This window comes from Lissotriton vulgaris, chromosome 5 (assembly GCF_964263255.1).
Source record: "Lissotriton vulgaris chromosome 5, aLisVul1.2, whole genome shotgun sequence".
NCBI classification, from domain to species: domain Eukaryota; kingdom Metazoa; phylum Chordata; class Amphibia; order Caudata; family Salamandridae; genus Lissotriton; species Lissotriton vulgaris.
Genome location: NC_141693.1, coordinates 936,546,715 through 936,569,919, shown reverse-complemented (window position 1 = coordinate 936,569,919; position 23,205 = coordinate 936,546,715).

The window sequence follows — 23,205 nt, the reverse complement described above, 5'->3', positions numbered from 1 at the left end:
AAAAGAAAGCTCATTCCTCAGCCTTTTCCATGCCTCGATCAATAGATATGGTAAGTCAAACTCTCATTTAATCATTTTGCCATTAATTAAAAGTTCATAGTATCTGATGGCTCTCAGTGCCTTTTAGTGGGGTCTTCCGCATAAATATAATCTTCTAAGACGGTAGCAATATGAATGACGCTATGGCCATCATGATAGTTTCTCAAAGACTTTGACTGTCTATGTGGCTGACAAAATCTTCTTTAGGTAGTTTTGCAGGCAATATGTCCTCCGGGGTACTTACCATCTTTTAGGCTGGAATGAGGTGTCTTAGGTTAGAGCAATTGACTTACTTTCTGATGGAGGGAAGCTATTTAACCGTTTTCCCTGCTCTCTGTGAGTGGGACTCTGATACTCAAGATGGACCGCTATTTAGAAACTGTGTTCTAACTCTATCCCTCTTTAAATAGGATCCCAATGCTTTCAATGGTGCAGAGTACTTTCCCATTACACATCCTACTTGCTGTGCAGTCATATTCACAGATACTTAACTAGTGTGTAATTGCTGATGTCTGGTCCTCCGGTGTAATCGTCACCCAGGGCGATTGGTCAAGTGGTGCCATTACATCCCAAAACTACAGCAGGATGTCATCTGACATGAGGGCCAATCAGTTGCTTCTTCTAACTCTAGCCCTCTTTAAATAGGAGCCCAATGCTTTCAATGGTGCAGTGTACTTTCCCATTACACATCCTACTTGCTGTGCAGTCATATTCCCAGATACTTAACTAGTGTGTAATTGCTGATGTCTGGTCCTCCGGTGTAATCGTCACCCAGGGCGATTGGTCACGTGGTGCCATTACTTCACAAAGCTACAGCAGGATGTCATCTGACATGAGGGCCAATTAGTTGCCTAGTACGCAATAGGATACATGTCTCATCGTATAGAAAAGGGAGCAATGTAGACAGGATGCCCAGCTAAAGACTAAGGTGGTGAGATGAAAGGAACTAGGCCATTATTTGAGACTTATACATTTGTTTGAAGGATTGGTTGATCATAACATTCTGGAGTTCTCTATAGGTTTACTGAGAGGGATGTGCTAAAATGAAGATGTTAAAATCTGTTATTCATAGTTTTTCTTATTCCCACAAACGGTAGCATAAACCTTCCTCCCTTAACGTATCAGATCCCTGACTTGCTATGGTGTACCATAACCTAAAATAATTCCTGTGAAAAGGGTACGCAATCTCTTGGCTGCCAAAGAGATCTTTCTATCTAAGTCCTCATATAGGTGCTAGAGTTGTGTAGAGAGTACCAGCAAATGAGGCACAGGATTGAAAGAAGTCTGCTAGGTTGAAATCTGATTTGAGAATATAATTTTTAGTGAGCTTTGGATTTTCACAATATTAGACACGCCATAGTACTAATAATTGACTCTTTATAGAAATCATTTTTTGGTAGTGTTGCATTTGGTTTGGAAGTATTCAAGTTCTAAAAATTGACTGACAGTGGACTTTTCCATCTGCAGAATATACTGAATGACCAGCAGAGGCAGTATTGCAGAGGACTATTTCTCCGCTTGCTGAGAAAAGAAAAAAAAAGAAAGCTCATTCCTCAGCCTTTTCCATGCCTCGATCAATAGATATGGTAAGTCAAACTCTCATTTAATCATTTTGCCATTAATTAAAAGTTCATAGTATCTGATGGCTCTCAGTGCCTTTTAGTGGGGTCTTCCGCATAAATATAATCTTCTAAGACGGTAGCAATATGAATGACGCTATGGCCATCATGATAGTTTCTCAAAGACTTTGACTGTCTATGTGGCTGACAAAATCTTCTTTAGGTAGTTTTGCAGGCAATATGTCCTCCGGGGTACTTACCATCTTTTAGGCTGGAATGAGGTGTCTTAGGTTAGAGCAATTGACTTACTTTCTGATGGAGGGAAGCTATTTAACCGTTTTCCCTGCTCTCTGTGAGTGGAACTCTGATACTCAAGATGGACCGCTATTTAGAAACTGTGTTCTAACTCTATCCCTCTTTAAATAGGATCCCAATGCTTTCAATGATGCAGAGTATTTTCCCATTACACATCCTACTTGCTGTGCAGTCATATTCCCAGATACTTAACTAGTGTGTAATTGCTGATGTCTGGTGTTCGGTGTAATCGTCACCCAGGGCGATTGGCCAAGTGGTGCCATTACATCCCAAAACTACAGCAGGATGTCATCTGACATGAGGGCCAATCAGTTGCTTCTTCTAACTCTAGCCCTCTTTAAATAGGAGCCCAATGCTTTCAATGGTGCAGTGTACTTTCCCATTGCACCTCTTACTTGCTGTGCTGTCATATTCACAGACAGTTACCTAGTGTGTAATTGCTGATGTCTGGTCCTCCGGTGTAATCGTCACCCAGGACGATTGGTCACGTGGTGCCATTACTTCACAAAGCTACAGCAGGATGTCATCTGACATGAGGGCCAATCAGTTGCCTAGTACGCAATAGGATACATGTCTCATCGTATAGAAAAGGGAGCAATGTAGACAGGATGCCCAGCTGAAGACTAAGGTGGTGAGATGAAAGGAACTAGGCCATTTTTTGAGACTTATACATTTGTTTAAAGGATTGGTTGATCATAACATTCTGGAGTTCTCTATAGGTTTACTGAGAGGGATGTGCTAAAATGAAGATGTTAGAATCTGTTATTCATAGTTTTTCTTATTCCCACAAACGGTAGCATAAACCTTCCTCCCTTAACGTATCAGATCCCTGACTTGCTATGGTGTACCATAACCTAAAATAATTCCTGTGAAAAGGGTACGCAATCTCTTGGCTGCCAAAGAGATCTTTCTATCTAAGTCCTCATATAGGTGCTAGAGTTGTGTACAGAGTACCAGCAAATGAGGCACAGGATTGAAAGAAGTCTGCTAGGTTGAAATCTAAATTGAGAATATCATTTTTAGTGAGCTTTGGATTTTCACAATATTAGACACGCCATAGTACTAATAATTGACTCTTTATAGAAATCATTTTTTGGTAGTGTTGCATTTGGAAGTATTCAAGTTCTAAAAATTGACTGACAGTGGACTTTTCCATCTGCAGAATATACTGAATGACCAGCAGAGGCAGTATTGCAGAGGAATATTTCTCCGCTTGCTGAGAAAAGGAAAAAAAAAGAAAGCTCATTCCTCAGCCTTTTCCATGCCTCGATCAATAGATATGGTAAGTCAAACTCTCATTTAATCATTTTGCCATTAATTAAAAGTTCATAGTATCTGATGGCTCTCAGTGCCTTTTAGTGGGGTCTTCCGCATAAATATAATCTTCTAAGGCGGTAGCAATATGAATGACGCTATGGCCATCATGATAGTTTCTCAAAGACTTTGACTGTCTATGTGGCTGACAAAATCTTCTTTAGGTAGTTTTGCAGGCAATATGTCCTCCGGGGTACTTACCATCTTTTAGGCTGGAATGAGGTGTCTTAGGTTAGAGCAATTGACTTACTTTCTGATGGAGGGAAGCTATTTAACCGTTTTCCCTACTCTCTGTGAGTGGGACTCTGATACTCAAGATGGACCGCTATTTAGAAACTGTGTTCTAACTCTATCCCTCTTTAAATAGGATCCCAATGCTTTCAATGGTGCAGAGTACTTTCCCATTACACATCCTACTTGCTGTGCAGTCATATTCCCAGATACTTAACTAGTGTGTAATTGCTGATGTCTGGTCCTCCGGTGTAATCGTCACCCAGGGCGATTGGTCAAGTGGTGCCATTACATCCCTAAACTACAGCAGGATGTCATCTGACATGAGGGCCAATCAGTTGCTTCTTCTAACTCTAGCCCTCTTTAAATAGGAGCCCGATGCTTTCAATGGTGCAGTGTACTTTCCCATTGCACCTCCTACTTGCTGTGCAGTCATATTCACAGATAGTTACCTAGTGTGTAATTGCTGATGTCTGGTCCTACGGTGTAATCGTCACCCAGGACGATTGGTCACGTGGTGCCATTACTTCACAAAGCTACAGCAGAATGTCATCTGACATGAGGGCCAATTAGTTGCCTAGTACGCAATAGGATACATGTCTCATCGTATAGAAAAGGGAGCAATGTAGACAGGATGCCTAGCTGAAGACTAAGGTGGTGAGATGAAAGGAACTAGGCCATTATTTGAGACTTATACATTTGTTTGAAGGATTGGTTGATCATAACATTCTGGAGTTCTCTATAGGTTTACTGAGAGGGATGTGCTAAAATGAAGATGGTAGAATCTGTTATTCATAGTTTTTCTTATTCCAACAAACGGTAGCATAAGCCTTCCTCCCTTAACGTATCAGATCCCTGACTTGCTATGGTTTACCATAACCTAAAATAATTCCTGTGAGAAGGGTACGTTATCTCTTGGCTACCAAAGAGATCTTTCTATCTAAGTCCTCATATAGGAGCTAGAGTTGTGTAGAGAGTACCAGCAAATGAGGCACAGGATTGAAAGAAGTCTTCTAGGTTGAAATCTAAATTGAGAATATAATTTTTAGTGAGCTTTGGATTTTCACAATATTAGACACGCCATAGTACTAATAATTGACTCTTTATAGAAATCATTTTTTGGTAGTGTTGCATTTGGTTTGGAAGTATTCAAGTTCTAAAAATTGACTAACAGTGGACTTTTCCATCTGCAGAATATACTGAATGACCAGCAGAGGCAGTATTGCAGAGAAATATTTCTCCGCTTGCTGAGAAAAGAAAAAAAAAGAAAGCTCATTCCTCAGCCTTTTCCATGCCTCGATCAATAGATATGGTAAGTCAAACTCTCATTTAATCATTTTGCCATTAATTAAAAGTTCATAGTATGTGATGGCTCTCAGTGCCTTTTAGTGGGGTCTTCCGCATAAATATAATCTAAGACGGTAGCAATACGAATGACGCTATGGCCATCATGATAGTGTCTCAAAGACTTTGACTGTCTACGTGGCTGACAAAATCTTCTTTAGGTAGTTTTGCAGGCAATATGTCCTCCGGGGTACTTACCATCTTTTAGGCTGGAATGAGGTGTCTTAGGTTAGAGCAATTGACTTACTTGCTGATGGAGGGAAGCTATTTAACCGTTTTCCCTGCTCTCGGTGAGTGGGACTCTGATACTCAAGATGAACCGCTATTTAAAAAACTGTGTTCTAACTCTATCCCTCTTTAAATAGGATCCCAATGCTTTCAATGGTGCAGAGTACTTTGCCATTACACATCCTACTTGCTGTGCAGTCATATTCCCAGATACTTAACTAGTGTGTAATTGCTGATGTCTGGTCCTCCGGTGTAATCGTCACCCAGGGCGATTGGTCAAGTGGTGCCATTACATCCCAAAACTACAGCAGGATGTCATCTGACATGAGGGCCAATCAGTTGCTTCTTCTAACTCTAGCCCTCTTTAAATAGGAGCCCGATGCTTTCAATGGTGCAGTGTACTTTCCCATTGCACCTCCTACTTGCTGTGCAGTCATATTCACAGATAGTTACCTAGTGTGTAATTGCTGATGTCTGGTCCTACGGTGTAATCGTCACCCAGGACGATAGGTCACGTGGTGCCATTACTTCACAAAGCTACAGCAGGATGTCATCTGACATGAGGGCCAATTAGTTGCCTAGTACGCAATAGGATACATGTCTCATCGTATAGAAAAGGGAGCAATGTAGACAGGATGCCTAGCTGAAGACTAAGGTGGTGAGATGAAAGGAACTAGGCCATTATTTGAGACTTATACATTTGTTTGAAGGATTGGTTGATCATAACATTCTGGAGTTCTCTATAGGTTTACTGAGAGGGATGTGCTAAAATGAAGATGTTAGAATCTGTTATTCATAGTTTTTCTTATTCCCACAAACGGTAGCATAAACCTTCCTCCCTTAACGTATCAGATCCCTGACTTGCTATGGTGTACCATAACCTAAAATAATTCCTGTGAAAAGGGTACGCAATCTCTTGGCTGCCAAAGAGATCTTTCTATCTAAGTCCTCATATAGGTGCTAGAGTTGTGTACAGAGTACCAGCAAATGAGGCACAGGATTGAAAGAAGTCTGCTAGGTTGAAATCTAAATTGAGAATATAATTTTTAGTGAGCTTTGGATTTTCACAATATTAGACACGCCATAGTACTAATAATTGACTCTTTATAGAAATCATTTTTTGGTAGTGTTGCATTTGGAAGTATTCAAGTTCTAAAAATTGACTAACAGTGGACTTTTCCATCTGCAGAATATACTGAATGACCAGCAGAGGCAGTATTGCAGAGAAATATTTCTCCGCTTGCTGAGAAAAGAAAAAAAAAGAAAGCTCATTCCTCAGCCTTTTCCATGCCTCGATCAATAGATATGGTAAGTCAAACTCTCATTTAATCATTTTGCCATTAATTAAAAGTTCATAGTATGTGATGGCTCTCAGTGCCTTTTAGTGGGGTCTTCCGCATAAATATAATCTAAGACGGTAGCAATATGAATGACGCTATGGCCATCATGATAGTGTCTCAAAGACTTTGACTGTCTATGTGGCTGACAAAATCTTCTTTAGGTAGTTTTGCAGGCAATATGTCCTCCGGGGTACTTACCATCTTTTAGGCTGGAATGAGGTGTCTTAGGTTAGAGCAATTGACTTACTTTCTGATGGAGGGAAGCTATTTAACCGTTTTCCCTGCTCTCTGTGAGTGGGACTCTGATACTCAAGATGGACCGCTATTTAGAAACTGTGTTCTAACTCTATCCCTCTTTAAATAGGATCCCAATGCTTTCAATGGTGCAGAGTACTTTCCCATTACACATCCTACTTGCTGTGCAGTCATATTCACAGATACTTAACTAGTGTGTAATTGCTGATGTCTGGTCCTCCGGTGTAATCGTCACCCAGGGCGATTGGTCAAGTGGTGCCATTACATCCCAAAACTACAGCAGGATGTCATCTGACATGAGGGCCAATCAGTTGCTTCTTCTAACTCTAGCCCTCTTTAAATAGGAGCCCAATGCTTTCAATGGTGCAGTGTACTTTCCCATTACACATCCTACTTGCTGTGCAGTCATATTCCCAGATACTTAACTAGTGTGTAATTGCTGATGTCTGGTCCTCCGTTGTAATCGTCACCCAGGGCGATTGGTCACGTGGTGCCATTACTTCACAAAGCTACAGCAGGATGTCATCTGACATGAGGGCCAATTAGTTGCCTAGTACGCAATAGGATACATGTCTCATCGTATAGAAAAGGGAGCAATGTAGACAGGATGCCCAGCTAAAGACTAAGGTGGTGAGATGAAAGGAACTAGGCCATTATTTGAGACTTATACATTTGTTTGAAGGATTGGTTGATCATAACATTCTGGAGTTCTCTATAGGTTTACTGAGAGGGATGTGCTAAAATGAAGATGTTAGAATCTGTTATTCATAGTTTTTCTTATTCCCACAAACGGTAGCATAAACCTTCCTCCCTTAACGTATCAGATCCCTGACTTGCTATGGTGTACCATAACCTAAAATAATTCCTGTGAAAAGGGTACGCAATCTCTTGGCTGCCAAAGAGATCTTTCTATCTAAGTCCTCATATAGGTGCTAGAGTTGTGTAGAGAGTACCAGCAAATGAGGCACAGGATTGAAAGAAGTCTGCTAGGTTGAAATCTAAATTGAGAATATAATTTTTAGTGAGCTTTGGATTTTCACAATATTAGACACGCCATAGTACTAATAATTGACTCTTTATAGAAATCATTTTTTGGTAGTGTTGCATTTGGTTTGGAAGTATTCAAGTTCTAAAAATTGACTGACAGTGGACTTTTCCATCTGCAGAATATACTGAATGACCAGCAGAGGCAGTATTGCAGAGGACTATTTCTCCGCTTGCTGAGAAAAGAAAAAAAAAGAAAGCTCATTCCTCAGCCTTTTCCATGCCTCGATCAATAGATATGGTAAGTCAAACTCTCATTTAATCATTTTGCCATTAATTAAAAGTTCATAGTATCTGATGGCTCTCAGTGCCTTTTAGTGTGGTCTTCCGCATAAATATAATCTAAGACGGTAGCAATATGAATGACGCTATGGCCATCATGATAGTGTCTCAAAGACTTTGACTGTCTATGTGGCTGACAAAATCTTCTTTAGGTAGTTTTGCAGGCAATATGTCCTCCGGGGTACTTACCATCCTTTAGGCTGGAATGAGGTGTCTTAGGTTAGAGCAATTGACTTACTTGCTGATGGAGGGAAGCTATTTAACCGTTTTCCCTGCTCTCGGTGAGTGGGACTCTGATACTCAAGATGGACCGCTATTTAAAAAACTGTGTTCTAACTCTATCCCTCTTTAAATAGGATCCCAATGCTTTCAATGGTGCAGAGTACTTTGCCATTACACATCCTACTTGCTGTGCTGTCATATTCCCAGATACTTAACTAGTGTGTAATTGCTGATGTCTGGTCCTCCGGTGTAATCGTCACCCAGGGCGATTGGTCAAGTGGTGCCATTACATCCCAAAACTACAGCAGGATGTCATCTGACATGAGGGCCAATCAGTTGCTTCTTCTAACTCTAGCCCTCTTTAAATAGGAGCCCGATGCTTTCAATGGTGCAGTGTACTTTCCCATTGCACCTCCTACTTGCTGTGCAGTCATATTCACAGATAGTTACCTAGTGTGTAATTGCTGATGTCTGGTCCTACGGTGTAATCGTCACCCAGGACGATTGGTCACGTGGTGCCATTACTTCACAAAGCTACAGCAGGATGTCATCTGACATGAGGGCCAATTAGTTGCCTAGTACGCAATAGGATACATGTCTCATCGTATAGAAAAGGGAGCAATGTAGACAGGATGCCTAGCTGAAGACTAAGGTGGTGAGATGAAAGGAACTAGGCCATTTTTTGAGACTTATTCATTTGTTTGAAGGATTGGTTGATCATAACATTCTGGAGTTCTCTATAGGTTTACTGAGAGGGATGTGCTAAAATGAAGATGTTAGAATCTGTTATTCATAGTTTTTCTTATTCCCACAAACGGTAGCATAAACCTTCCTCCCTTAACGTATCAGATCCCTGACTTGCTATGGTGTACCATAACCTAAAATAATTCCTGTGAAAAGGGTACGCAATCTCTTGGCTGCCAAAGAGATCTTTCTATCTAAGTCCTCATATAGGTGCTAGAGTTGTGTACAGAGTACCAGCAAATGAGGCACAGGATTGAAAGAAGTCTGCTAGGTTGAAATCTAAATTGAGAATATAATTTTTAGTGAGCTTTGGATTTTCACAATATTAGACACGCCATAGTACTAATAATTGACTCTTTATAGAAATCATTTTTTGGTAGTGTTGCATTTGGAAGTATTCAAGTTCTAAAAATTGACTGACAGTGGACTTTTCCATCTGCAGAATATACTGAATGACCAGCAGAGGCAGTATTGCAGAGGAATATTTCTCCGCTTGCTGAGAAAAGAAAAAAAAAGAAAGCTCATTCCTCAGCCTTTTCCATGCCTCGATCAATAGATATGGTAAGTCAAACTCTCATTTAATCATTTTGCCATTAATTAAAAGTTCATAGTATCTGATGGCTCTCAGTGCCTTTTAGTGGGGTCTTCCGCATAAATATAATCTTCTAAGGCGGTAGCAATATGAATGACGCTATGGCCATCATGATAGTTTCTCAAAGACTTTGACTGTCTATGTGGCTGACAAAATCTTCTTTAGGTAGTTTTGCAGGCAATATGTCCTCCGGGGTACTTACCATCTTTCAGGCTGGAATGAGGTGTCTTAGGTTAGAGCAATTGACTTACTTTCTGATGGAGGGAAGCTATTTAACCGTTTTCCCTGCTCTCTGTGAGTGGGACTCTGATACTCAAGATGGACCGCTATTTAGAAACTGTGTTCTAACTCTATCCCTCTTTAAATAGGATCCCAATGCTTTCAATGGTGCAGAGTACTTTCCCATTACACATCCTACTTGCTGTGCAGTCATATTCCCAGATACTTAACTAGTGTGTAATTGCTGATGTCTGGTCCTCCGGTGTAATCGTCACCCAGGGCGATTGGTCAAGTGGTGCCATTACATCCCAAAACTACAGCAGGATGTCATCTGACATGAGGGCCAATCAGTTGCTTCTTCTAACTCTAGCCCTCTTTAAATAGGAGCCCGATGCTTTCAATGGTGCAGTGTACTTTCCCATTGCACCTCCTACTTGCTGTGCAGTCATATTCACAGATAGTTACCTAGTGTGCAATTGCTGATGTCTGGTCCTACGGTGTAATCGTCACCCAGGACGATTGGTCAGGTGGTGCCATTACTTCACAAAGCTACAGCAGGATGTCATCTGACATGAGGGCCAATTAGTTGCCTAGTACGCAATAGGATACATGTCTCATCGTATAGAAAAGGGAGCAATGTAGACAGGATGCCTAGCTGAAGACTAAGGTGGTGAGATGAAAGGAACTAGGCCATTATTTGAGACTTATACATTTGTTTGAAGGATTGGTTGATCATAACATTCTGGAGTTCTCTATAGGTTTACTGAGAGGGATGTGCTAAAATGAAGATGGTAGAATCTGTTATTCATAGTTTTTCTTATTCCCACAAACGGTAGCATAAACCTTCCTCCCTTAACGTATCAGATCCCTGACTTGCTATGGTTTACCATAACCTAAAATAATTCCTGTGAGAAGGGTACGTTATCTCTTGGCTACCAAAGAGATCTTTCTATCTAAGTCCTCATATAGGAGCTAGAGTTGTGTAGAGAGTACCAGCAAATGAGGCACAGGATTGAAAGAAGTCTTCTAGGTTGAAATCTAAATTGAGAATATAATTTTTAGTGAGCTTTGGATTTTCACAATATTAGACACGCCATAGTACTAATAATTGACTCTTTATAGAAATCATTTTTTGGTAGTGTTGCATTTGGAAGTATTCAAGTTCTAAAAATTGACTGACAGTGGACTTTTCCATCTGCAGAATATACTGAATGACCAGCAGAGGCAGTATTGCAGAGGAATATTTCTCCGCTTGCTGAGAAAAGAAAAAAAAAGAAAGCTCATTCCTCAGCCTTTTCCATGCCTCGATCAATAGATATGGTAAGTCAAACTCTCATTTAATCATTTTGCCATTAATTAAAAGTTCATAGTATCTGATGGCTCTCAGTGCCTTTTAGTGGGGTCTTCCGCATAAATATAATCTTCTAAGGCGGTAGCAATATGAATGACGCTATGGCCATCATGATAGTTTCTCAAAGACTTTGACTGTCTATGTGGCTGACAAAATCTTCTTTAGGTAGTTTTGCAGGCAATATGTCCTCCGGGGTACTTACCATCTTTTAGGCTGGAATGAGGTGTCTTAGGTTAGAGCAATTGACTTACTTGCTGATGGAGGGAAGCTATTTAACCGTTTTCCCTGCTCTCGGTGAGTGGGACTCTGATACTCAAGATGGACCGCTATTTAAAAAACTGTGTTCTAACTCTATCCCTCTTTAAATAGGATCCCAATGCTTTCAATGGTGCAGAGTACTTTCCCATTACACATCCTACTTGCTGTGCAGTCATATTCCCAGATACTTAACTAGTGTGTAATTGCTGATGTCTGGTCCTCCGGTGTAATCGTCACCCAGGGCGATTGGTCAAGTGGTGCCATTACATCCCAAAACTACAGCAGGATGTCATCTGACATGAGGGCCAATCAGTTGCTTCTTCTAACTCTAGCCCTCTTTAAATAGGAGCCCGATGCTTTCAATGGTGCAGTGTACTTTCCCATTGCACCTCCTACTTGCTGTGCAGTCATATTCACAGATAGTTACCTAGTGTGTAATTGCTGATGTCTGGTCCTACGGTGTAATCGTCACCCAGGACGATTGGTCACGTGGTGCCATTACTTCACAAAGCTACAGCAGGATGTCATCTGACATGAGGGCCAATTAGTTGCCTAGTACGCAATAGGATACATGTCTCATCGTATAGAAAAGGGAGCAATGTAGACAGGATGCCTAGCTGAAGACTAAGGTGGTGAGATGAAAGGAACTAGGCCATTATTTGAGACTTATACATTTGTTTGAAGGATTGGTTGATCATAACATTCTGGAGTTCTCTATAGGTTTACTGAGAGGGATGTGCTAAAATGAAGATGGTAGAATCTGTTATTCATAGTTTTTCTTATTCCCACAAACGGTAGCATAAACCTTCCTCCCTTAACGTATCAGATCCCAGACTTGCTATGGTTTACCATAACCTAAAATAATTCCTGTGAGAAGGGTACGTTATCTCTTGGCTACCAAAGAGATCTTTCTATCTAAGTCCTCATATAGGAGCTAGAGTTGTGTAGAGAGTACCAGCAAATGAGGCACAGGATTGAAAGAAGTCTTCTAGGTTGAAATCTAAATTGAGAATATAATTTTTAGTGAGCTTTGGATTTTCACAATATTAGACACGCCATAGTACTAATAATTGACTCTTTATAGAAATCATTTTTTGGTAGTGTTGCATTTGGTTTGGAAGTATTCAAGTTCTAAAAATTGACTAACAGTGGACTTTTCCATCTGCAGAAAATACTGAATGACCAGCAGAGGCAGTATTGCAGAGAAATATTTCTCCGCTTGCTGAGAAAAGAAAAAAAAAAGAAAGCTCATTCCTCAGCCTTTTCCATGCCTCGATCAATAGATATGGTAAGTCAAACTCTCATTTAATCATTTTGCCATTAATTAAAAGTTCATAGTATCTGATGGCTCTCAGTGCCTTTTAGTGGGGTCTTCCGCATAAATATAATCTTCTAAGATGGTAGCAATATGAATGACGCTATGGCCATCATGATAGTTTCTCAAAGACTTTGACTGTCTATGTGGCTGACAAAATCTTCTTTAGGTAGTTTTGCAGGCAATATGTCCTCCGGGGTACTTACCATCTTTTAGGCTGGAATGAGGTGTCTTAGGTTAGAGCAATTGACTTACTTTCTGATGGAGGGAAGCTATTTAACCGTTTTCCCTGCTCTCTGTGAGTGGAACTCTGATACTCAAGATGGACCGCTATTTAGAAACTGTGTTCTAACTCTATCCCTCTTTAAATAGGATCCCAATGCTTTCAATGATGCAGAGTATTTTCCCATTACACATCCTACTTGCTGTGCAGTCATATTCCCAGATACTTAACTAGTGTGTAATTGCTGATGTCTGGTCCTCCGGTGTAATCGTCACCCAGGGCGATTGGTCAAGTGGTGCCATTACATCCCAAAACTACAGCAGGATGTCATCTGACATGAGGGCCAATCAGTTGCTTCTTCTAACTCTAGCCCTCTTTAAATAGGAGCCCAATGCTTTCAATGGTGCAGTGTACTTTCCCATTGCACCTCCTACTTGCTGTGCTGTCATATTCACAGACAGTTACCTAGTGTGTAATTGCTGATGTCTGGTCCTCCGGCGTAATCGTCACCCAGGACGATTGGTCACGTGGTGCCATTACTTCACAAAGCTACAGCAGGATGTCATCTGACATGAGGGCCAATCAGTTGCCTAGTACGCAATAGGATACATGTCTCATCGTATAGAAAAGGGAGCAATGTAGACAGGATGCCCAGCTGAAGACTAAGGTGGTGAGATGAAAGGAACTAGGCCATTTTTTGAGACTTATACATTTGTTTAAAGGATTGGTTGATCATAACATTCTGGAGTTCTCTATAGGTTTACTGAGAGGGATGTGCTAAAATGAAGATGTTAGAATCTGTTATTCATAGTTTTTCTTATTCCCACAAACGGTAGCATAAACCTTCCTCCCTTAACGTATCAGATCCCTGACTTGCTATGGTGTACCATAACCTAAAATAATTCCTGTGAAAAGGGTACGCAATCTCTTGGCTGCCAAAGAGATCTTTCTATCTAAATCCTCATATAGGTGCTAGAGTTGTGTAGAGAGTACCAGCAAATGAGGCACAGGATTGAAAGAAGTCTGCTAGGTTGAAATCTAAATTGAGAATATAATTTTTAGTGAGCTTTGGATTTTCACAATATTAGACACGCCATAGTACTAATAATTGACTCTTTATAGAAATCATTTTTTGGTAGTGTTGCATTTGGTTTGGAAGTATTCAAGTTCTAAAAATTGACTGACAGTGGACTTTTCCATCTGCAGAATATACTGAATGACCAGCAGAGGCAGTATTGCAGAGGAATATTTCTCCGCTTGCTGAGAAAAGAAAAAAAAAGAAAGCTCATTCCTCAGCCTTTTCCATGCCTCGATCAATAGATATGGTAAGTCAAACTCTCATTTAATCATTTTGCCATTAATTAAAAGTTCATAGTATCTGATGGCTCTCAGTGCCTTTTAGTGGGGTCTTCCGCATAAATATAATCTTCTAAGACGGTAGCAATATGAATGACGCTATGGCCATCATGATAGTTTCTCAAAGACTTTGACTGTCTATGTGGCTGACAAAATCTTCTTTAGGTAGTTTTGCAGGCAATATGTCCTCCGGGGTACTTACCATCTTTTAGGCTGGAATGAGGTGTCTTAGGTTAGAGCAATTGACTTACTTTCTGATGGAGGGAAGCTATTTAACCGTTTTCCCTGCTCTCTGTGAGTGGAACTCTGATACTCAAGATGGACCGCTATTTAGAAACTGTGTTCTAACTCTATCCCTCTTTAAATAGGATCCCAATGCTTTCAATGGTGCAGAGTACTTTCCCATTACACATCCTATTTGCTGTGCAGTCATATTCCCAGATACTTAACTAGTGTGTAATTGCTGATGTCTGGTCCTCCGGTGTAATCGTCACCCAGGGCGATTGGTCAAGTGGTGCCATTACATCCCAAAACTACAGCAGGATGTCATCTGACATGAGGGCCAATCAGTTGCTTCTTCTAACTCTAGCCCTCTTTAAATAGGAGCCCGATGCTTTCAATGGTGCACTGTACTTTCCCATTGCACCTCCTACTTGCTGTGCAGTCATATTCACAGATAGTTACCTAGTGTGTAATTGCTGATGTCTGGTCCTACGGTGTAATCGTCACCCAGGACGATTGGTCACGTGGTGCCATTACTTCACAAAGCTACAGCAGGATGTCATCTGACATGAGGGCCAATTAGTTGCCTAGTACGCAATAGGATACATGTCTCATCGTATAGAAAAGGGAGCAATGTAGACAGGATGCCTAGCTGAAGACTAAGGTGGTGAGATGAAAGGAACTAGGCCATTTTTTGAGACTTATACATTTGTTTAAAGGATTGGTTGATCATAACATTCTGGAGTTCTCTATAGGTTTACTGAGAGGGATGTGCTAAAATGAAGATGTTAGAATCTGTTATTCATAGTTTTTCTTATTCCCACAAACGGTAGCATAAACCTTCCTCCCTTAACGTATCAGATCCCTGACTTGCTATGGTGTACCATAACCTAAAATAATTCCTGTGAAAAGGGTACGCAATCTCTTGGCTGCCAAAGAGATCTTTCTATCTAAGTCCTCATATAGGTGCTAGAGTTGTGTACAGAGTACCAGCAAATGAGGCACAGGATTGAAAGAAGTCTGCTAGGTTGAAATCTAAATTGAGAATATAATTTTTAGTGAGCTTTGGATTTTCACAATATTAGACACGCCATAGTACTAATAATTGACTCTTTATAGAAATCATTTTTTGGTAGTGTTGCATTTGGAAGTATTCAAGTTCTAAAAATTGACTGACAGTGGACTTTTCCATCTGCAGAATATACTGAATGACCAGCAGAGGCAGTATTGCAGAGGAATATTTCTCCGCTTGCTGAGAAAAGAAAAAAAAAGAAAGCTCATTCCTCAGCCTTTTCCATGCCTCGATCTATAGATATGGTAAGTCAAACTCTCATTTAATCATTTTGCCATTAATTAAAAGTTCATAGTATCTGATGGCTCTCAGTGCCTTTTAGTGGGGTCTTCCGCATAAATATAATCTTCTAAGGCGGTAGCAATATGAATGACGCTATGGCCATCATGATAGTTTCTCAAAGACTTTGACTGTCTATGTGGCTGACAAAATCTTCTTTAGGTAGTTTTGCAGGCAATATGTCCTCCGGGGTACTTACCATCTTTTAGGCTGGAATGAGGTGTCTTAGGTTAGAGCAATTGACTTACTTTCTGATGGAGGGAAGCTATTTAACCGTTTTCCCTGCTCTCTGTGAGTGGGACTCTGATACTCAAGATGGACCGCTATTTAGAAACTGTGTTCTAACTCTATCCCTCTTTAAATAGGATCCCAATGCTTTCAATGGTGCAGAGTACTTTCCCATTACACATCCTACTTGCTGTGCAGTCATATTCCCAGATACTTAACTAGTGTGTAATTGCTGATGTCTGGTCCTCCGGTGTAATCGTAACCCAGGGCGATTGGTCAAGTGGTGCCATTACATCCCAAAACTACAGCAGGATGTCATCTGACATGAGGGCCAATCAGTTGCTTCTTCTAACTCTAGCCCTCTTTAAATAGGAGCCCGATGCTTTCAATGGTGCAGTGTACTTTCCCATTGCACCTCCTACTTGCTGTGCAGTCATATTCACAGATAGTTACCTAGTGTGTAATTGCTGATGTCTGGTCCTACGGTGTAATCGTCACCCAGGACGATTGGTCACGTGGTGCCATTACTTCACAAAGCTACAGCAGGATGTCATCTGACATGAGGGCCAATTAGTTGCCTAGTACGCAATAGGATACATGTCTCATCGTATAGAAAAGGGAGCAATGTAGACAGGATGCCTAGCTGAAGACTAAGGTGGTGAGATGAAAGGAACTAGGCCATTATTTGAGACTTATACATTTGTTTGAAGGATTGGTTGATCATAACATTCTGGAGTTCTCTATAGGTTTACTGAGAGGGATGTGCTAAAATGAAGATGGTAGAATCTGTTATTCATAGTTTTTCTTATTCCCACAAACGGTAGCATAAACCTTCCTCCCTTAACGTATCAGATCCCTGACTTGCTATGGTTTACCATAACCTAAAATAATTCCTGTGAGAAGGGTACGTTATCTCTTGGCTACCAAAGAGATCTTTCTATCTAAGTCCTCATATAGGAGCTAGAGTTGTGTAGAGAGTACCAGCAAATGAGGCACAGGATTGAAAGAAGACTTCTAGGTTGAAATCTAAATTGAGAATATAATTTTTAGTGAGCTTTGGATTTTCACAATATTAGACACGCCATAGTACTAATAATTGACTCTTTATAGAAATCATTTTTTGGTAGTGTTGCATTTGGTTTGGAAGTATTCAAGTTCTAAAAATTGACTAACAGTGGACTTTTCCATCTGCAGAATATACTGAATGACCAGCAGAGGCAGTATTGCAGAGAAATATTTCTCCGCTTGCTGAGAAAAGAAAAAAAAAGAAAGCTCATTCCTCAGCCTTTTCCATGCCTCGATCAATAGATATGGTAAGTCAAACTCTCATTTAATCATTTTGCCATTAATTAAAAGTTCATAGTATCTGATGGCTCTCAGTGCCTTTTAGTGGGGTCTTCCGCATAAATATAATCTTCTAAGACGGTAGCAATATGAATGACGCTATGGCAATCATGATAGTTTCTCAAAGACTTTGACTGTCTATGTGGCTGACAAAATCTTCTTTAGGTAGTTTTGCAGGCAATATGTCCTCCGGGGTACTTACCATCTTTTAGGCTGGAATGAGGTATCTTAGGTTAGAGCAATTGACTTACTTTCTGATGGAGGGAAGCTATTTAACCGTTTTCCCTGCTCTCTGTGAGTGGGACTCTGATACTCAAGATGGACCGCTATTTAGAAACTGTGTTCTAACTCTATCCCTCTTTAAATAGGATCCCAATGCTTTCAATGGTGCAGAGTACTTTCCCATTACACATCCTACTTGCTGTGCAGTCATATTCCCAGATACTTAACTAGTGTGTAATTGCTGATGTCTGGTCCTCCGGTGTAATCGTAACCCAGGGCGATTGGCCAAGTGGTGCCATTACATCCCAAAACTACAGCAGGATGTCATCTGACATGAGGGCCAATCAGTTGCTTCTTCTAACTCTAGCCCTCTTTAAATAGGAGCCCAATGCTTTCAATGGTGCAGTGTACTTTCCCATTGCACCTCCTACTTGCTGTGCTGTCATATTCACAGACAGTTACCTAGTGTGTAATTGCTGATGTCTGGTCCTCCGGTGTAATCGTCACCCAGGACGATTGGTCACGTGGTGCCATTACTTAACAAAGCTACAGCAGGATGTCATCTGACATGAGGGCCAATCAGTTGCCTAGTACGCAATAGGATACATGTCTCATCGTATAGAAAAGGGAGCAATGTAGACAGGATGCCCAGCTGAAGACTAAGGTGGTGAGATGAAAGGAACTAGGCCATTTTTTGAGACTTATACATTTGTTTAAAGGATTGGTTGATCATAACATTCTGGAGTTCTCTATAGGTTTACTGAGAGGGATGTGCTAAAATGAATATGTTAGAATCTGTTATTCATAGTTTTTCTTATTCCCACAAACGGTAGCATAAACCTTCCTCCCTTAACGTATCAGATCCCTGACTTGCTATGGTGTACCATAACCTAAAATAATTCCTGTGAAAAGGGTACGCAATCTCTTGGCTGCCAAAGAGATCTTTCTATCTAAGTCCTCATATAGGTGCTAGAGTTGTGTAGAGAGTACCAGCAAATGAGGCACAGGATTGAAAGAAGTCTGCTAGGTTGAAATCTAAATTGAGAATATAATTTTTAGTGAGCTTTGGATTTTCACAATATTAGACACGCCATAGTACTAATAATTGACTCTTTATAGAAATCATTTTTTGGTAGTGTTGCATTTGGTTTGGAAGTATTCAAGTTCTAAAAATTGACTGACAGTGGACTTTTCCATCTGCAGAATATACTGAATGACCAGCAGAGGCAGTATTGCAGAGGAATATTTCTCCGCTTGCTGAGAAACGAAAAAAAAAGAAAGCTTATTCCTCAGCCTTTTCCATGCCTCGATCAATAGATATGGTAAGTCAAACTCTCATTTAATCATTTTGCCATTAATTAAAAGTTCATAGTATCTGATGGCTCTCAGTGCCTTTTAGTGGGGTCTTCCGCATAAATATAATCTTCTAAGATGGTAGCAATATGAATGACGCTATGGCCATCATGATAGTTTCTCAAAGACTTTGACTGTCTATGTGGCTGACAAAATCTTCTTTAGGTAGTTTTGCAGGCAATATGTCCTCCGGGGTACTTACCATCTTTTAGGCTGGAATGAGGTGTCTTAGGTTAGAGCAATTGACTTACTTTCTGATGGAGGGAAGCTATTTAACCGTTTTCCCTGCTCTCTGTGAGTGGAACTCTGATACTCAAGATGGACCGCTATTTAGAAACTGTGTTCTAACTCTATCCCTCTTTAAATAGGATCCCAATGCTTTCAATGATGCAGAGTATTTTCCCATTACACATCCTACTTGCTGTGCAGTCATATTCCCAGATACTTAACTAGTGTCTAATTGCTGATGTCTGGTCCTCCGGTGTAATCGTCACCCAGGGCGATTGGCCAAGTGGTGCCATTACATCCCAAAACTACAGCAGGATGTCATCTGACATGAGGGCCAATCAGTTGCTTCTTCTAACTCTAGCCCTCTTTAAATAGGAGCCCAATGCTTTCAATGGTGCAGTGTACTTTCCCATTGCACCTCCTACTTGCTGTGCTGTCATATTCACAGACAGTTACCTAGTGTGTAATTGCTGATGTCTGGTCCTCCGGCGTAATCGTCACCCAGGACGATTGGTCACGTGGTGCCATTACTTCACAAAGCTACAGCAGGATGTCATCTGACATGAGGGCCAATCAGTTGCCTAGTACGCAATAGGATACATGTCTCATCGTATAGAAAAGGGAGCAATGTAGACAGGATGCCCAGCTGAAGACTAAGGTGGTGAGATGAAAGGAACTAGGCCATTTTTTGAGACTTATACATTTGTTTAAAGGATTGGTTGATCATAACATTCTGGAGTTCTCTATAGGTTTACTGAGAGGGATGTGCTAAAATGAAGATGTTAGAATCTGTTATTCATAGTTTTTCTTATTCCCACAAACGGTAGCATAAACCTTCCTCCCTTAACGTATCAGATCCCTGACTTGCTATGGTGTACCATAACCTAAAATAATTCCTGTGAAAAGGGTACGCAATCTCTTGGCTGCCAAAGAGATCTTTCTATCTAAATCCTCATATAGGTGCTAGAGTTGTGTAGAGAGTACCAGCAAATGAGGCACAGGATTGAAAGAAGTCTGCTAGGTTGAAATCTAAATTGAGAATATAATTTTTAGTGAGCTTTGGATTTTCACAATATTAGACACGCCATAGTACTAATAATTGACTCTTTATAGAAATCATTTTTTGGTAGTGTTGCATTTGGTTTGGAAGTATTCAAGTTCTAAAAATTGACTGACAGTGGACTTTTCCATCTGCAGAATATACTGAATGACCAGCAGAGGCAGTATTGCAGAGGAATATTTCTCCGCTTGCTGAGAAAAGAAAAAAAAAGAAAGCTCATTCCTCAGCCTTTTCCATGCCTCGATCAATAGATATGGTAAGTCAAACTCTCATTTAATCATTTTGCCATTAATTAAAAGTTCATAGTATCTGATGGCTCTCAGTGCCTTTTAGTGGGGTCTTCCGCATAAATATAATCTTCTAAGACGGTAGCAATATGAATGACGCTATGGCCATCATGATAGTTTCTCAAAGACTTTGACTGTCTATGTGGCTGACAAAATCTTCTTTAGGTAGTTTTGCAGGCAATATGTCCTCCGGGGTACTTACCATCTTTTAGGCTGGAATGAGGTGTCTTAGGTTAGAGCAATTGACTTACTTTCTGATGGAGGGAAGCTATTTAACCGTTTTCCCTGCTCTCTGTGAGTGGAACTCTGATACTCAAGATGGACCGCTATTTAGAAACTGTGTTCTAACTCTATCCCTCTTTAAATAGGATCCCAATGCTTTCAATGGTGCAGAGTACTTTCCCATTACACATCCTATTTGCTGTGCAGTCATATTCCCAGATACTTAACTAGTGTGTAATTGCTGATGTCTGGTCCTCCGGTGTAATCGTCACCCAGGGCGATTGGTCAAGTGGTGCCATTATATCCCAAAACTACAGCAGGATGTCATCTGACATGAGGGCCAATCAGTTGCTTCTTCTAACTCTAGCCCTCTTTAAATAGGAGCCCGATGCTTTCAATGGTGCAGTGTACTTTCCCATTGCACCTCCTACTTGCTGTGCAGTCATATTCACAGATAGTTACCTAGTGTGTAATTGCTGATGTCTGGTCCTACGGTGTAATCGTCACCCAGGACGATTGGTCACGTGGTGCCATTACTTCACAAAGCTACAGCAGGATGTCATCTGACATGAGGGCCAATTAGTTGCCTAGTACGCAATAGGATACATGTCTCATCGTATAGAAAAGGGAGCAATGTAGACAGGATGCCTAGCTGAAGACTAAGGTGGTGAGATGAAAGGAACTAGGCCATTTTTTGAGACTTATACATTTGTTTAAAGGATTGGTTGATCATAACATTCTGGAGTTCTCTATAGGTTTACTGAGAGGGATGTGCTAAAATGAAGATGTTAGAATCTGTTATTCATAGTTTTTCTTATTCCCACAAACGGTAGCATAAACCTTCCTCCCTTAACGTATCAGATCCCTGACTTGCTATGGTGTACCATAACCTAAAATAATTCCTGTGAAAAGGGTACGCAATCTCTTGGCTGCCAAAGAGATCTTTCTATCTAAGTCCTCATATAGGTGCTAGAGTTGTGTACAGAGTACCAGCAAATGAGGCACAGGATTGAAAGAAGTCTGCTAGGTTGAAATCTAAATTGAGAATATAATTTTTAGTGAGCTTTGGATTTTCACAATATTAGACACGCCATAGTACTAATAATTGACTCTTTATAGAAATCATTTTTTGGTAGTGTTGCATTTGGAAGTATTCAAGTTCTAAAAATTGACTGACAGTGGACTTTTCCATCTGCAGAATATACTGAATGACCAGCAGAGGCAGTATTGCAGAGGAATATTTCTCCGCTTGCTGAGAAAAGAAAAAAAAAGAAAGCTCATTCCTCAGCCTTTTCCATGCCTCGATCAATAGATATGGTAAGTCAAACTCTCATTTAATCATTTTGCCATTAATTAAAAGTTCATAGTATCTGATGGCTCTCAGTGCCTTTTAGTGGGGTCTTCCGCATAAATATAATCTTCTAAGGCGGTAGCAATATGAATGACGCTATGGCCATCATGATAGTTTCTCAAAGACTTTGACTGTCTATGTGGCTGACAAAATCTTCTTTAGGTAGTTTTGCAGGCAATATGTCCTCCGGGGTACTTACCATCTTTTAGGCTGGAATGAGGTGTCTTAGGTTAGAGCAATTGACTTACTTTCTGATGGAGGGAAGCTATTTAACCGTTTTCCCTGCTCTCTGTGAGTGGGACTCTGATACTCAAGATGGACCGCTATTTAGAAACTGTGTTCTAACTCTATCCCTCTTTAAATAGGATCCCAATGCTTTCAATGGTGCAGAGTACTTTCCCATTACACATCCTACTTGCTGTGCAGTCATATTCCCAGATACTTAACTAGTGTGTAATTGCTGATGTCTGGTCCTCCGGTGTAATCGTAACCCAGGGCGATTGGTCAAGTGGTGCCATTACATCCCAAAACTACAGCAGGATGTCATCTGACATGAGGGCCAATCAGTTGCTTCTTCTAACTCTAGCCCTCTTTAAATAGGAGCCCGATGCTTTCAATGGTGCAGTGTACTTTCCCATTGCACCTCCTACTTGCTGTGCAGTCATATTCACAGATAGTTACCTAGTGTGTAATTGCTGATGTCTGGTCCTACGGTGTAATCATCACCCAGGACGATTGGTCACGTGGTGCCATTACTTCACAAAGCTACAGCAGGATGTCATCTGACATGAGGGCCAATTAGTTGCCTAGTACGCAATAGGATACATGTCTCATCGTATAGAAAAGGGAGCAATGTAGACAGGATGCCTAGCTGAAGACTAAGGTGGTGAGATGAAAGGAACTAGGCCATTATTTGAGACTTATACATTTGTTTGAAGGATTGGTTGATCATAACATTCTGGAGTTCTCTATAGGTTTACTGAGAGGGATGTGCTAAAATGAAGATGGTAGAATCTGTTATTCATAGTTTTTCTTATTCCCACAAACGGTAGCATAAACCTTCCTCCCTTAACGTATCAGATCCCTGACTTGCTATGGTTTACCAT